The sequence below is a fragment of the Canis lupus genome, chromosome 1, assembly GCF_003254725.2.
Source record: "Canis lupus dingo isolate Sandy chromosome 1, ASM325472v2, whole genome shotgun sequence".
NCBI lineage: Eukaryota > Metazoa > Chordata > Mammalia > Carnivora > Canidae > Canis > Canis lupus.
This window is the reverse complement of record NC_064243.1, coordinates 83,973,103-83,990,602: the sequence shown is the minus strand read 5'-3', so window position 1 is coordinate 83,990,602 and position 17,500 is coordinate 83,973,103. Positions and strand designations below refer to the sequence as shown.

The 17,500-nt window shown below is 36.3% G+C and overlaps 2 pseudogenes; both read right to left on the bottom strand.

Moving 5' to 3' along the window:
- Positions 1-9,310: 9,310 nt before the first annotated feature.
- LOC112643843 (cofilin-1-like) lies at positions 9,311-10,201 on the bottom strand (annotated as a pseudogene).
- A 6,280-nt stretch (positions 10,202-16,481) lies between these two features.
- On the bottom strand, positions 16,482-17,250 carry LOC112643509 (40S ribosomal protein S4-like; annotated as a pseudogene).
- Between the last annotated feature and the right edge of the window lie 250 nt (positions 17,251-17,500).

Here is a 17,500-nt window from a genome sequence, read left to right as displayed (position 1 = left end):
ATGAATTTTGTAGCATCCAATCTAACAGGCAGAAAGGAGCTCCAAGGAGCTGGACAAAATGAAAAACTTTTAAAGGCAGAAGGGAGCGGGAACAAGGAAGTTATATTAGACAAAAAAAAAAAAAAAAAATCCAAGTTGGTTATTGGAAGGTCACACCTTGCTCTAGGGGCTGGCAGGGGTCTAACAGGCATATTATCTAATCAGGGCTGATCAGGTGATTCCTGATTGGTTTTAAGTTTCCATTTCTAAGAGAATCAAAACTATCGTGCAGTTAGGTCCTAGTTTGGAGATTTGAGATTGAGCATAAGCAACTCCATTTTGAGTTTGTTGTTCTATTTTTAACAATAATATTAATAAATCTCCACCATCACTGCTAATTCTATTGTTTAAAATTGTAGATTATCACCACGGCCTCTCTCACATGGACTTTTTACAGTAGTCTACTAACTGATCTGCCTATTTTCCTTCTTGGTTTTCTTTGGAATATTCTCAAGTGAGCACACAGAATGATCTGTCACCTGTCAGACAATATCCCCTATCTACTCAAATCATCCAATGTCTTTGTTTTACTCAAAGTAAAAGCCAAAGTCCTAAAAAAGAAACCAGATGACTCTTTGTAACAGCACTCCTACTCTACCCCCTCATTATTTTTCTGTTCCAGTTTCCCCCCTTTCACCCTGCTCCAGACAAGCTGGTCATCCCTCAAATATACCAGCTCTTCTATGTTAATGCCATGGAAGTGTAAGTATTCACCCCTCCCTCTTTTCATCTTTACTGAAACATCAATTCCTAGGGAGCCTTAGAAATCAGTCTCTATCACAAACCCTACTCTATCTTTTCCATAGACTCATTGCCATCCTGCACATTTAATTTGCTTAGTGTCCTTCTCCCTCTACTATGAACTCTATTTTATTAGAATGTCTCCAGTTTCTAGAATTGTGTATCTGACACATACTTGGTACTTAATAAATACTGGTTGAGTAGATATTATGACGAATAGACTTTAGGTAAACATTTGCCTACTTTCAAGATTACTTCTTCTCAATTGCACTTCTCTCAACTATGTATAATCAAAATAAATGGAGGCTCATCTTTCCATCCCTAAAAACATCTGTATTCTTTGGCATATTGAATGCTCACAGCTAGCAGACTGCTCACAAGTGCATCTACACATTACCCCCTTCATTTTATTATATGGTTAAGAAGAATCAGTTGTGTTTGTTGCTAAACCCTTTATATCCATTGTGTTTGTTATAATTATACAACTTCATTAAATATTCACATGCCAATAGATTATGGATCTGAAACAAGAGTGTATCACTATGAAAATGCCATTGAAGTGTATAGTTAAGACTCAGAAAAGGCCAAATTGTTCCCCCCCCCAAAGATGACATATTTGATAACAAAATATATTTAAATTAACCATAAAAATATAGAAGGAGTTGTACTCATCACTTTAGAAAATGCTTTTAAGTGCTTACCTCTCCCTCCCACCAAAAAAAAAAAAAAAAAAAAAAAAAAATTCTGGAAATTACAGATGATTCGATATAGTGCTAACTTATAAAAGAGAAATAAATCATGGGAAACTCCATCATCAAAAACATGACCTTAGCCCTGATCAAAATGTACATTTTCCATGTTAAAAGTCAAAATAAAATGGACATACTTATAGACAGATATAGATACAGACATCTATAAACTTCTTAAAAATAATCAACTTTATTGTTTAACTGACTTGCCACCAATAATAATAGTAATAATAGATTTATATAATCTTTCTGCCTTAGTTTTATTATCAACAAAATGGAGAAAATACTAGTTGTGTTGCCTACAATGAACATCTATTGTGAGAATAAAACAAAGTTACATATCACAAAGTGCCCTGGAAAGCTATTAAAGAGGTAAGCTGCTGTTATAATTAAATGGATTTAAGGAAAAGCTGAAAGTAATAAAAGACACCTTGCCTTCCTCATTCCCCTTAGACATATTCTTTTCTGGAATTATCAAGGCATTTTCACATAATACTGTTCTAAACTTGAAAATTCAAATGCATCAGGCATTCCAAGCATAACTGGAACAAATTCAAATGAACATCAGATTTCCATTTAAATCCAATTTCACTCACTTTCTCCTTCCTCTGTTTCAAGTCTCAGAACACTCTTTCCTCTTATAACCAAGCTCTTGTCTCAAGAGTCAAGGAACTCACTTGGGTCAACTTCCTACCTGGGGCAGCAGCCATCTTCAAGGGGCTTCATCTGTGCCTGCATACCAAGGAGATTTCCACAGCAGAGCCCTGGCAGTTTGCTGAGATGAGTCCTGAAGTGCTCCATGAATGTAAATGATCTGAAACAATAGGAGTGCATTTAAGAAAGGGGGCCCAGGTTTCTACCAGTCCAATCCTTCCAACCTTTCCATACATTGCCTGAACTGAACAGGTGTCAATCAGACCCCACCTGGCTGGGTAGCAGCTTTGCCATCCTTCTGCGTGTGAAAGCCACTTCAACAGTGTGATAATGAAGCACAAGATACATTTAGGTTCTGGTTTGAGAAAACAGAAAGAGTTCCACAATTTTTCCAAGGACTCCAACAGGACAGACAACAGACCTGGTGGGCTGAGCATAGGCTTTGGATTCAGATCTTTACTACTCAGCATGTGATTTTGTGCAAATTACTTAAATTTTCTTAGTCTCAGTTTCCTCATTCCTAAAATATATACAAAAATGCTTAACTCAGAGTGAGGGGCCTATTTTTGTTTGTCCGTTGCTTGCTTGTTTTTATGATTAAAAATAATATAAATATATCTGCATCCATTAGCCAGGATGAGTAGATCTTTATTTTTATTATTAATTATGATGATGGTATTTTAAAATTCTGTAACTTAAATGTAAAACAGAACTTTGTGATTTTTCAGACTTAACAGAGAGAAGTTCCTCTTCTTTCAAATAAAGAGAAAATTGTGTAATGTGAAGAAAGCTTTGTGCATTCTCTTTTCACACTTTGTCACATGTTGGGGTTCACTTATACATGGATATGGCACCCTTCCTGCCCATGTCAGGTAAGCAGAATTCAGCTGTTACATAAATCTTTTAAATAATATATCAACAGCAAATGTGAGCAGTAGACTTACAATTTTCATGTTCTTAATCTTAACTCTGTTCTCAGCATTCCACAAGCCCCAGATGTTCAGTAAGTCTCAGAATAATTCACTTTCTAGTTCTTTATTTGGACTAAAAACATTTAAACAAATAAAGATTTGAATAAAACAGTCTCCAAAAATATTTCATAATATATTAGGGTATCCCATATAGTTTGTGTACAGTAAATAACATTCTCCCTAATACTTAGAAAATCTTCTAAATTATGTGTATGTTTTTTTAATTACCTATATAGACATCGATGAAATTAATTTAAAAAATAGAAACAAAACACTGTCACAATGTATAGTAAGTATATATAATGTCGAAATTATATGCACAATCTTGATAACTATGTTTTCTAAGTAACTTTATATAGATATATGCTAAGAAAACAGTTACTCACCTTTATTTTTAAGTAACTTATTGAATACAAAAAACTTATTACTTTTCTCCCAGAGACAAAAACTACTTCCACAAATGTTTTCCAAGAAGAAGAAATGTCTTTTGGGGGTGGGTGGAGTAGAAATTTAATTTTAAAAAAAGACTTAAGCAAATCACACACCAAGTGAGGAAAAAAATCGTTGATTCAAAGGACTTTCGTGTTTGTTTGTTTGTTTGTTTGTTTGTTAAAGATTTTATTTATTTATTCATGAGAGACACAGAGAGAGAGGCAGAGACACAGGCAGAGGGAGAAGCAGGCTCCATGCTGGGAGCCTGACATGGGACTCCATCCCAGGTCTCCAGGATCAGGCCCAGGACTGAAGGTGGCGCTAAACTGCTGAGCCACCAGGGCTGCCCGGACTTTAGTGTTTGTATCCGATATTTAACAGATTTTGGTATTACAGTAAAGCTGAAAAAAATCATTTCTCATCATCTTTATCAGAAACTCCAGAAAGCCAAGACACATGCAGAACTGGTAATTGAGTGTTAAATTGGGTGGTGGTCATCCCTTCGGGGGAACTCATTTATTGCCAGATCCTCAAATCTTCCCCTTTCCTCTGGGTTCCTAAGTTCCCTCTGTGACACATTTCTTTTGTATCTAATGTGTTGAGAATTTTAAGAGCAGCTTTGGTTTTCAACTTGCTGTACACCGCATTATACCCCTCGTAGATATAAGAGGACATTCAATAAATATTCTATAAATACAAGAGATATATAAAAGGAAACTAGAGTTTAAGGAGATAGGACTTTAAACATACTTTCAAAGCATTCTTGTATTTTGAACGAGGAAGAACTCAGACTCTGGGTAATGTTAATTTTAAAGCTCATGAGATGAGCTTTAATTCTCAAGAAGAAATGATAACTACCTTCCAGGTTTAACAATTAAAATGCCTTCCAATCATTCTGCATAATACTTTACACAAATTCAGAAGCTATTCTTAAGGAGTTAACAGTTACTAGAGTTGCTTCAGAGCAAAGATACAATCAGCCTCCGATCTTATCATGGATAAAGCTAAACAGTGATTGAACTGCTATTTCTGAGAAATATTACTGAGTAAAGTAAATGGCTGGTATCAGTGCTTACTGCCTTGACCTTAAAGACCACTGCATCATTACTGAGCAGTACAATACTTCATACAATGTTTTTGGAGAAATTATTGTATTCCTTCAGTATATTCATATCAAAGGAAACTCAACCTAGCTAAATATATTATAAATATATTATCTCTCTCTATATATATAATAATATATTATATATAATTTATATATATACATTAATTTATATTCATATATAATTAATTTATATATTAATTTTATATATAATATATATTAATATATAATTAATTTATATATATAAATTCTAGATAGATAGATAGATAGATAGATAGATAGATAGATAGATAGACAGACTAGCCTCAGAAGCAAACACTGCATGCAGATTTTTAAGGTACCATTTACAGGTAAAACAAGTCAAAGTATAAGGAATATCTTCAATTTTCCCCATTCATTTCAAATTTTTTTTATCTTTAAGAGTGTCAAAATTCTTTTTTTTTTAATGAATAAAGCCCTTTGAGGACATGACATGTACTTAATTTCTTCAATAGATGTGATCTAAAAGATGCTTAGAATATTATCTATCTTTTAAAGTCCAGCTCAAATTCTACTTCCTTCAAAAAGCTTTTTCTGAAAGAAATCATTTCTGTCCCCATATAATATCTTAGATCTTTCTCTCATTTGCATACTATTATTTATTCATAATTTGCTAAGTAAGTGATTGCATATGATCTGCTGTCTATAAGCCAAAATATACACTAAGATGAAATTATAACAGAAGTATCTACTTCAGTTTACACACACATCCTTAGTAATATACAGAGAAAACATTATACAGCATTTATAGGAACAAACATTAGGTGCTTGCATCTATCTGAAATTTGAGATGTATCAATCACTGTTCTTGAGTCTAAGAAAAAGCCCACGATCTTTCAGTGAAAGCATTCAATTACTTTTCAAATTTTTAAAAAAGTTTTATTTATTTATTTGACACAGAGAGAGAGAGAAAGCACAAGCAGGAGGAGTGGAAGGCAGGAGAAGAAGCACTCTCACCACAGAGCGGGGAGACCGATGTAGGACTCAATCCCAGGACCCTGGGATCATGACCTGAGCCAACGGCAGATGCTCAACAAACTGAGCCACCAGGGTGCCCCAAAGCATTCAATTCTTCAACAATTCTGAGTATTGAAAGACCCCACAAGACTTCTTGAAGAATGACATCATTTTCTTAAGCACTACTGGATCCCCAGTATCTCCTACAGACCCAGATCATAGGTGCAAAACTGACATTCATTAAAAGCTGAAGTACTATGTTATCTCATTTAAATTTCAAAAATATTGGGACGTCTGAGTGGCTCAGTGGTTGAGCATCTGCCTTCCACTCAGGGTGTGATCCTGGGATCCGGGATCAAGTCCCACATCGGGCTCCTTGTGGGAAGCCTACTTGTCCCTCTGACTGTGTCTCTCCCTCTCTCCCTCTCTCTCTGTGTGTGTCTCTCATGAATAAATAAATAAAATCTTTAAAAAAAACTTCAAAAAATATTAAAAGGAGACATTATTTCCACTGTCATTTATTTTACAGACAAAGCAACAGAAATAAACAAGTTAAGCAACTTCTTTGAGAAAATGCAAGCAGGAACTTAGAAGCTTCAGTAGATCTTTCTAGCTCTAAACCTTGCTTTAAACTACTCCACTATGTTTCCTATTGTAGTAATTATCTCATCCTTCTTTTCTTCTTTTATTAGAGAAACATAAGAGCAGGAGTCTTGTCTTTATAACCCTATATTATGGAACCTTATACGTGTAAGCATCAGTAAATATTGCTAAATTAATGTTTGAATTCATGAATCAATTGATTCTAATGCATACAGTAACAGATTTACTAGTATCATAAAGCAAATAATATTTAAAATAACTAATATTTATAAGCTCTATGTTCCAGGCTTTTATTTTTAATTATTTTGAGATCGTTATAGATGCACAGGCAGTTGTAAGAAATAACAGAGGTCCTGTTACCCATTACCCAGACGTTCCCATAATGGTAACATCTTGCAAAGCTATAGTATGATGTCACAACTAGGATACTGACATTGATCTAGGCAAAATATACCATCTTTTCATCACAGGAGTCACCTTTTTATAGCCACACACATCCTATCATCACCACCACCAACTTATCCTATGTTTAAGCGTGATTCATCCAAGTTATTCGTGCATCCATAGCTTCTTCCTTTTTGCTACTAAGAAGTATTTCATGGTACAGGTTTATTACACGTCCTGTAATGATGTAAATCTGGGGCACCCAGGTGGCTCAGTGGTTGAGTGTCTGCAGGTAGTCCTGGGATCAGCCCTGCATCAGGCTCCCTGCACCGAGCCTGCTTCTCCTTCTGCGTATGTCTCTGCCTCTCTCTCTCTCTCTCTCTCTCATAAATAAATAAATAAATAAATAAATAAATAAATAAATAAATAACAACTTTTTAAAATGTAAATTTGGATCAAACATGTGTCTTTATAATGATGTTTTGACAACCGGGTCCTTATTGATCCTGGGGAAACTTCCCCCCCACCCTCCAAGGCTAACAGATTCCTAGAGGTAGTGAACATCTACCTACCTGCTGTACCCCCACGTACAGGTTTCCTCTATCAGGCTCCTGCACCGCAAACCAGTATTCCCACTGCCCTGATCACCCCATGGCCAGGTACCAGCCCCTACATTCCAGAACTGGCTGAAATTATTCAAATTAGGCAATCTTCAACCTTTACACTGCCTTTCCTGATCTTTCCTGCAAGAACCACCACAAAGACTGGTGCCTCAGGACGAACCCTGGGAAGGCTGACCCAGGGATCCCGCCTCTCATGGCCTTGGACTGTTGGAGATCCCGGGACTCCGAACCACAGAACGTGCATGCACAGTGTACACGGGTTCACCAGGCCCGGGGAAGCTGTGGACTGCCTAACCACCTCAATATCCTCCTGGGTGCAGGGCTGCCTTCCTCCTAATAGGATGTGATGCTGTTCCTGCAAAGGCATAACTGCAAGGCAGGGTATGCCTCCTCCTCTTGGGAAGTGTGAGTAACAAACTATCTTTTCAGTGGCAGTCATCTCCTGATAAGTGGGCCTCACCAGGCCAGCATAATAACAAGATTGTTTTGATTTGGGACTATGATGCATAAAGTTTCTATAAACATTTGTGTATAGGTTTCAGTGCGAACCTAAGCTTCCATTTCTCGGATGCATGCCTAGGAGTGCAATTTCTGAGTTACATGGTAGTTGGCAAGTCTAGATTTCCGTTTAAGTGCTTATATAACCCTCACAGCAACACTAGGATGTTGATGTTATTTTTCCCATTTGACAAAGGATAGAATTGAGGCTCAGAGAAGTTCAGTAACTTACTTAAGATCTTACACCTAGTAGTTAGCACATAAGGACTCAAACTCAGGCCAGAAGAATAAACACTTTACTATGTGATATAATATGCAAATTGTTGACATCATGAAGGTACTGAATCCCTTCCCAGCATCTCTTGGTTAACATGGTTAAAAAAAAAAAAAAGTTCTTAGGAAAAGGAGGCTCTCAGGCAACCAATTTGTGTCTTAGAAAATAACACGGCATAGCTTAAAGAATACATTTGGGCAAAGTTCATGTAGAATTTATATCTCTTCATATTGCAAAATTTTTCAAATTCCCCTGTCATCTCCATAATAATCCTATAATGAATGCAAGGGCATTATCCTGAAAGATGAGAGCAATGAAGATCTTTGTCCCATGGTGTTCCCTTATCAGAGTCTCCTGATATTATGTCTTACACAACAGTAAAAATGTCCCCAGCTGGATTCAAGCAAGAAGTTGGCAGCAGGGCTCTCGCTTAAATCCATACTTGTTCTTCCCAAGTTTAGTGTCCAGAACAAATAGCTGAAAGATGAAGAATTTCCACTTTAACCAAAACTGCACAAATGTTACAAAAGGGTACATAGGATATCACCAGATGGCCACTTGTTAGATAATTAAACAGGATTTTAGAGGACTGTAATAATATTTTCTACAGGGTCGAAAGTAAGAACAAAACAACTCAAGTCAAATAATTCATGCATCATCTACCATCTCAAAAAATAAAACATTTCAATTTCAATTTCAGATCAAAACTGAAGACCTTTACAGATCTCTAAACAATCCCATTCTTCTTCCCTAGAAATAACCACTTTCCTGAATTTGGGGTTTATCATTCTGACGCATATTTTTATTCCTATATACATTTAAGGAAAATAAAAAATATATATATATTTGTTGAAAAATATCATACATAGGTATTAATCTTTATATACATGGCTTCTTTCTGTTTAAACACTTCTCAAATTTACTTTACCACTGGAAATTATACTTTTGAGTTTTATATCCATTGGTACATTGTCTCTACTTTTATTTCACTGCTGAATAATGCTACATTGTATTATTATACTTCAATGTATTGAGCCATTATTCTGTTTTTATACACTTAGATCAGTTTTTATTTTTGCTATTACAATGTTTGTTGTTGTTGTTGTATGTGGTGTTGTTTTTTTTTTAAACTGAAGGTCCCTTACTGGTCCTGTTTCCATGAGTGCCAAGACCAGGGGAAAAGGAGACGGGAACCAGGTGGCACAAGGAAGGGTCATCTCCACACATTCCATTTATACACGAACTAAACAGACAAGCACAGAGTCACTATTGTGGTTAGAAGTTGGCAGCATGGGAAAAGGGAGGAACAGGCGGGGAACTGGGGTGTCATTAAAAAATACAGCCCCCCCAAACTGGGGTGCCTGGGGGGAACTTGGTCTGCTTCAACCCAAGAGGAATCAGAAGATCAAAAGTAGTCTGGGAAAGCCAGAACCATCAGGGATAGAGGGAGGAGGAAGGTCCAGGGGGTGAGGGGGCTGTTTGGCAACTGGGGTTAAGGGATTGCCCTCCCCCTGCTGGGATCCCCCTAGCCCCTCCAGTCTGGCAGGAAGGGGGCAGCCTGCAACCCCCATGGGAAGGTCTGGGGCTGCCAGATGCTCCAGGCAGGGGGCTGGAGGTGGCTCACAAAGGCTTGCCCTCCAGAGAGATGACGGCACTGCCCCCCAGTTTCTCTGCCAGGGTGCAGCGGTCCTTGATCTCCTCGTAGCAGTTTGCTTGTAACTCATGCTTGATCCCGGTCGGCTTTTTCTTGAAGGCATCCTTGGAGCTGGCATAAATCATTTTGCTCTTAAGGGGTGCAGACTCAGGTGCCCAGAAGATAAACACCAGGTCCTCCTCCTTGCTCTCCTTGGTCTCATAGGTTGCATCATAGAGGGCATAGCGGCAGTCCTTGTCTGGTAGCATCTTGACAAAGGTGGTGTAAGGGTCATCTACAGTCTGGCCCACATCACCTACCAGGATCTCCTTGCCCTCCTCGAGGATGATGTTCTTCTTGTCCTCACTCAGGCAGAAAAGTACTGCCTTCTTGCACTTCTTCACCTCCTCTGGTGTTGAAGCTTACGCACCTTCATGTCATTGAACACTTTGATGACACCCTCAGAAACTGCCATGCCAGAGGCCATGTTTCCGGAAGCAAAAGGGATATAGAAAAAAGGGTCAGAAGAGATGAGAGCCGCTGCAGCTGCTGCCGAGATCCAACTGAACCTATTTTTACTATTACAATGTTTTAATAAATATTCATGTATAACAGGTTGAGCAAATGTACAAGAGTATCTTGAGGTATATACCAAATAATGATCATTGGTATTCAGCTTCACCAAGGATATCCTTGGTATCCTAGCAAAAATCAGATGATACATTCAAAGTGGACATTTTAAGAGGAATGTAATAAAAACTATTTAATATGCATCATCAGAGTTTAGGGATGCAGGAAATAGCACAATACTCTGGAATTAGCCATAGCAGATAGCTATCACTACTCTTAAGCCTTAAGTAAGTAGCAAAGGGAGGAAGCAATTTAAAAGATTTAAAAAATGTAACTTCATGGAGAGAAATCTATGACAGGATCTATGGCATAAGGAATAGGGTACAACAAATACATGTGAGAGGGGCAACAAAATAAATGCCATGAATTCACTTCCCCTTCATCCTCCGATACTCATTTGTACCCAACTAGAAACCAAAGGACCAGGGAGCCTTTTCACATAAGGTCAGCCTCCTATGGCAAAAGTCTAGGCAAAGAAAGAGTGGATCTGGACGGATAACCAGAAAGTATCCAGCATAATAAATGCAGCAAAATTGCTTTACAAAGTAATTGTATTATTTTACATTCCTACGAGAAATATGTGAGGTTCTACATTTTCATCAATGCTTTATTTTTAAGCATTTTACTTTTTGCTAATCTGATGGACATGGAGTGATATACCATGTAAGTATGCATTGTCCTTATGTCATTTGTAGGTAAGTATCTTTTCTTATGTTTCTTAGCTATTAGTATTTCCTCCTCTCAGATTTCTTCCTCAGATCTCTTGCTCATTGTTTTTCTTAAATTTTCTTTTTTTTTTTTTTTAAACATACCTCCAGGGATGCCTGGGTGGCTCAGCCATTGAGTGTTGGCCTTCGGCTCTGGTCCCAATACCACAGTCCCGGGATCAAGTCCCACATTGGGTTCCCTGAAGGGAGCCTGCCTCTCCCTCTACCTCTGTCTCTGTCTCTGCCTTTCCCTCTCTGTGTCTCTCATAAAATACACTTGGTTCAACTTCTGGCATCCCCAGTGGTAACTGCATAATGGCCACATATTATCCATTTTTCCTGGTCTTTTTTTTTTTAAGATTTTATTTATTAATTGAGTTGTCAAATAGCCGTACAAGAAATTATTTTGCATTAAATATGTACCTATTTGCTCTACAATTGAGCCTTGAGTCTCAAGGTGTTGAATAATAACTATGAAATAATTGGAGAAAAAGTTCAAAATCAAAAAGTACCCTACATTTCAGTGTGAGCTTTTTGAAATAAACATATCCTATTGTTTTAAGAAGACTGATCAAAGGATAATCTAATCAAAGATTTGACCACATTAAAAGATGACAGCCTTTAAAATAAATTTTGACTTTGTTTTTTACTCTCTCCCTTTGAATGTTGAGTCCTAGGTTAATGGAGAGCTGCCAGGTTGCCAGAAAAAATTGTAATAGTTCAAAAAAGTTTGCATGTAACTTTGTGGCTTGTTATTTTCAAATACATGGTTTCCTCTTTAATTAGGCTGGAAAAATGTGATCATTTTCTCATAATGAAATCTTTATCAGAAGAATATACTTAGTTGACATGAAATGTTGGGGCTCAGGAGCAAATGGTCAAGAAAGCATTCTTGAGACATCTTCGATGCAAAAAGGATGGTTTTATTAAACCAGGAGAATAGGCAGAAAAGGCTGCCCTGAGGTTATAAGGGGTGACTGATTTTATACTTTCAAGTTGGGAGGGGGTAGGGATAGCATAAGTCTCTTAAGAATTTTGAAGCAAGTTTTCCAGGATCTTGAGGGGCTAACTGTTGTTTACCATCTAAAACCTTAGTCATGAGACCCTTCAGATGTATATCAGTTAACCATATGCTAGCAAGATATTTATTAACATATATCTAGGAGGGGAGGGAGTATGGGGATAAAGGAAGTTTCCAAAGGAATTTTTTACAGGTCTTGGGGGTTGGACTAATGTCAACAAGGTGGCCTTTTGCCTCTAGCAAAATACTAACATCGAGGCAGCTAAGCTCCATGAAGAAGGTCACTCTGCCTGTCTCAAATTCTTGTCAATATGCTATACGTTGTAAAGAAGTTGTAATTTTTTTTCTTTTGCCTTTGTTCTCCATATTATAAGTATTTCAGATTATTTTAAAAGAGTTATTTGCCTATGCCTTGAAAGCATCACCATATTATGTTTTAAATATCAATGCTACACAACTGATTGAACACTACATCTGAGACTAATGAAGTACTGTATTTTGGCTAACTGAATTTGAATTTTTAAAAAGGAAATGACTATCAATGCTACAATTAAAGTCAGAGAGTGAAATATTTTATCAGGAAATCCTGGAAAGTAGCTGTGACAAAGAAAAAAGCAATGAAAATAATAACAACTAAGAGAGCTGAAGTATCTAGTGTAGCTAAAGCAACTTTAGAGGGAAATTTTTTATCTATAATTAAAAATAAAAACAGACATCCATTAAATAACAAACAAATAATTAGAAAATCAATAAGGTCAATAATTGGTTCCTTAATAAGACTACTAAAATTGATTTAAAAAAAATCTTCACGATATTCAGCAAGGAAAAGCAAAAAAAAAGCATAGATTTCCAATACCAACATTGAATGAAACATTGTAACTATAGATTCTACAAAACTTTAAAAGAATATAAAAGATATTCTGAATACTTATGCTTATAAATTTTGCAATTCTGACAAAATAGAAAAAAAAATGTTTTTAAATCAATTTACTAGGGTTCCTGGGTGGCACAGTCAGTTAAGTTTCTGCCTTCTGCTCAAGTCATGATCTCAGGGTCCTGGAATCCAGCCCCACCTGGGTCTCCCTGCTTAGCTGGGAGCCTGCTTTTCCCTCCCTTTACCCCTCCCCACCTCCTGCTCATGCTGTCTCTCTCTCTCTCAAATAAATAAATAAAATCTTTTTTAAAAAAGAAAGAAAAATCAATTTATTAAAATTACTGAAATTAATGCAATAAGAATAGATTATCAAGGGGGTGCCTGGGTAGTTTAGTTAAAAATCAATTTACCCTCTCTGTGTCTTAATATGGCTTAATACACGCAGGCCATATTAAGCATCTGCCTTCCACTCAGGTCTTGATCCTGGGATCCTAGGATCCAGCCCCATATCCGGCTCTCTGCTAAGCAGGACTCTGCCCCTTCCCCCTGCTGTTGCTCTCTCTGTCTCTTTCTCTTGCTCTCTCAAATAAATAAAATATTTATTTTAAAAAAGGATAGGTTATCAGAATAGATCTATATGGATTCAATAAACAGAATTTGGGATTTAAAACCTCCACAAAACTGAGATTGCTTTGCTGGTAAATTCTATCAAAAATTTAAAGAAGGAATAATGCCAGAAGAAAAGGAGAAAACATTTACCAACTCATTTTATGACAGCAGCATAATTTCTGATAAAGAACATTATCAGAAAAGAAAATTACCAATATCTCTCATGAATATAGGCCCAAAATTCCATAATTAAATATTGGCAAATTAAATCTAGAAATATACTAAAAAGAATAAAACATAATGGCAAAGTGGAATTTACCCTAGAAATGCAATATTTATTGACTTAATACTTAAAATCAATAAATATAATTTATGACATTAACAAATAAGAGGAGAAAAATCACAAGATATAGATACTGAAAAAACATTTGGCACTATTCAATATCCATTTATGATTTAGAAAACACTCTTAGCAAATTAGAGATAAAAGAAAACTTAAAGCTATGAAAGTAATCTATATTAATTAATTATAATGAATATTATTGCTTAAATATTGAAAGCTTTCTCCCTGTAATCTGGAATAAGAAATAATTTCTCTCACACAGTTCTACTGAATATTTTACTAGAGGTCCTAGTCAATTCAATAAGGAAGTAAAATAAAAGCATTATGTTAAGATTGAAAAGAAAAAAGTGAAATTGTTTTTATTTAATGATTGCATGATTATCTACATAGAAAATCATGAAGAATATATTAAAAACTACAACTAATAAATTTAGCAAAGCCATAGGATACAAATAGAAAAATTCAATTGTATTTCTATATACTAGCAATGAACAATTGTACAATGAAATTAAAGTACAATAGTATTTACAATGCATGCTAAAATCTACTCAGTGATGAATTTAACAAAATCATGAAAGACATCTGCAAAAAAAGTATTGCTGAGAGACATTTAAAACGGCTTAGAAGTCTAAAGACATACCATATTTTTGAATTCAGAAGATTCAGTATTCGCAGGATGTCATTTGTCCCTAAATCAAGTGCACTCTGGAACAAAGTCTCAGCATGATTTTTTTTTTTTTGGTGGAATTCTCAAATTTATTCTACAGTTTATTTGAAAATGAAAAAAGAAAAACCTAGAATAGCCAAATCTATCTTGGAAAAGGAGGACTGTTATTAGAGGGATACATGACTTCAAAATTTATCCTAAAGCTAGGATAAATTGTTTATCCATGTTTATAGATAAGTTTATCCATGTTTAAGTTTATCCATGGAATATGATATTGGCAAAAGAATAGAGAAATATACAAACAGAAAAGAATAGAGATTCCAGTAATAAACCTACACATTTATGGCCAGATGATGTTCACCAAAGAAGCCAAAGCAATTCAATAAGGAAATGAAAGTCTTTCAACAAATTGTTCTGGAAAACAATGGATATCTCTTATCTACATATTTTGACCTCATACCACATACAAAAATGATGCATGATGCATCTTGGATATAGAAAGTAAACTAAATCTATAAACCTTCTAGAAAAAAAAAAGAAATATACAGATTTTGTGTAATGTTGGGATAGGCAGAAATTTCTTAGAGAAGAAACAGAAAATTCTAATCATAAAGCAAAGAAATGTTAAAGTTGAATCCATCAAAATTTAGAAACTTCTGCTCATGAAAAGGAATAAAAGTCTAGGAAAATATATCGGGCTGCCCTGGTGGTGCAGCGGTTTAGTGCCACCTGCAGCCCGGGGCATGATCCGGGAGACCCTGGATCGAGTCCCACGTTGGGCTCTCTGTGTGGAGCCTGCTTCTCCCTCTGCCTGTGTCTCTGCCTCTCATTCTCTCTCTGTGTCTCAATAAATAAATAAATAAATAAATAAATAAATAAATAAATAAATCTTAAAAAAAAAAGACTAGGAAAATATAAACTATACTATGGGAAGATATTTATGATCCATGTATCTGACTTAAATCTAGAATATACACAGAACTCCTGCAACTCATTAGATTAAAAAAAAATCCTTCCCCTTTAATACCATAGTAACCTAAAAGGAAAAAGATAAGCCTAACTGTTGATGAAGATGTGGAGCAACCAGACTCTCACATATTTCTGACAAGAATGTAACATAGTAAAACTATTTTGGAAATCCTAGCACCTTCTTAGAAAGTTAAACATATCTACCTTACAAGCTAGGATTTCCACTTTTAGATATTTATCTAGATAAATGAAATAATATATTCACAAAAGCCTTTATAGCAGGTTCTATTTTTGTTATAATAACCAAAAACTGGAAACAACGTGTTTTTCATCAGTAGAAGAGCTGATAATCAGTGATCTATTCATACAATAGAAAACTACTGAACAATAAAAATGAACAAAGTAATGATATTTACAAATACATGGGTGAGTCTCTTAGAACATTTTGCTGAGTGGAGAGAAAAAAAAACCTTACAAACAACAGTGCATACTTTATGATTCCATCTATATGAAGAGCTAGAACAGGCAAAACTAAGCTATGATGATAAGAATGTTAAAAACCAGAAACAGGTCAAAAAATGGAGTTGCTTTTGCTAAGCTCCACATCACCAAACTGAAACTTAACTCAATTACAGTCTCAGTTCTCCCAGAAATGGAATCTTACACACATACTCCCACCAAACACTACCTTGGCTTAAAAAACAAACTTATTTTCTCACAAGTCTGCAAGGTAGAAGTCTGATATCAAGGTGTCAAAGAAATGGAATTTTTTTAAACTTTTTTTTAAGATGTTATTTATTTATTCATGAGAGACACAGAGAGAGAAGCAGGCTCCCTGCAAGGAGCCTGATGTGGGACTCGATCCCAGGACCCCAGGATCCCGACCTGAACCAAGGGCAGATAATCAACCGCTGAGCCACCCGGGTGTTTCAAGAAATGGAATCAAAACAATCAGGAATTGCTTAGCATAATATTCTTTTTTTTTTTTTCATGCTGTAGAATGGTTTGTTGCCTTTGCCAATAACAAAAATGTTGGAGAGTCTGGTGGCAAAGCTGTTGCCATGGGCATCTTTCACATGAACTACATCAAAAGAACCAGGGTGTCTCTCCCAGTTGGTGATCACACCAATTCTTCCCAGGTTGGCACCTCCAGTCACCATACACAGATTACCAGTATCAAACTTGATGAAATCCATAATCTTTCCAGTCTCCAAATCAATCTAAATGGTGTCATTCACCTTGATGAGGGGATCAGGATAGTGGATGGTGTGAGCATCATGAGTCACCAGATGAGGGATTCCTTTTGTTCCCACAAAGATATTTCTCACTTTGCACAACTTATACTTGGCCTCCTCAGATGTAATCCAATGAAAAGCAAAGCGACCCTTGGCGTTATAGATTCGATGGAAATTCTCCCCAGTCTTGTCAATGCTGATGACATCCATAAAACCAGCAGAGTAGGTGATATCAGTTCAGCCCTTGCCATCAATCTTAATAAAATGCTGCATACAGATCTTCTTCACTTCATCCCCTGTTAGGGCATACTTAAGTCTGTTCCTTAGGAAAATGATGAGAGGAAGACATTCTCTCAGCTTATGGGGGCCAGTAGATGGGCGAGGGGCAAACACACTGGTCAGTTTATCCAGCATCCAGTGCTTTGGAGCTGCTACACACTTCAGATGCTTCTTGGGACCACGAGCCATGGCTGCACTAGGCACAAAAAGAGGACCGCCTCCTAGCATAATATTCTTGTTCCTCCTTCTTTCTACCTACAAGTCTTTGATTTTGTATGGCTCCTCAGAGGTTCTTTCTATGTGCTAGATTCGATGCTGCCTAATTCTTGAATCATTGAATAAAGCCAATGAGATATTTAAAATTCACTTGGATTTTGTTTTTTAACAGTCTTGTGGTAGTAATAGGACTTGAAGGAAACATCTGACTACTTCAGGGACAAGAAGAAACACAGGCATTGTTACCTTCA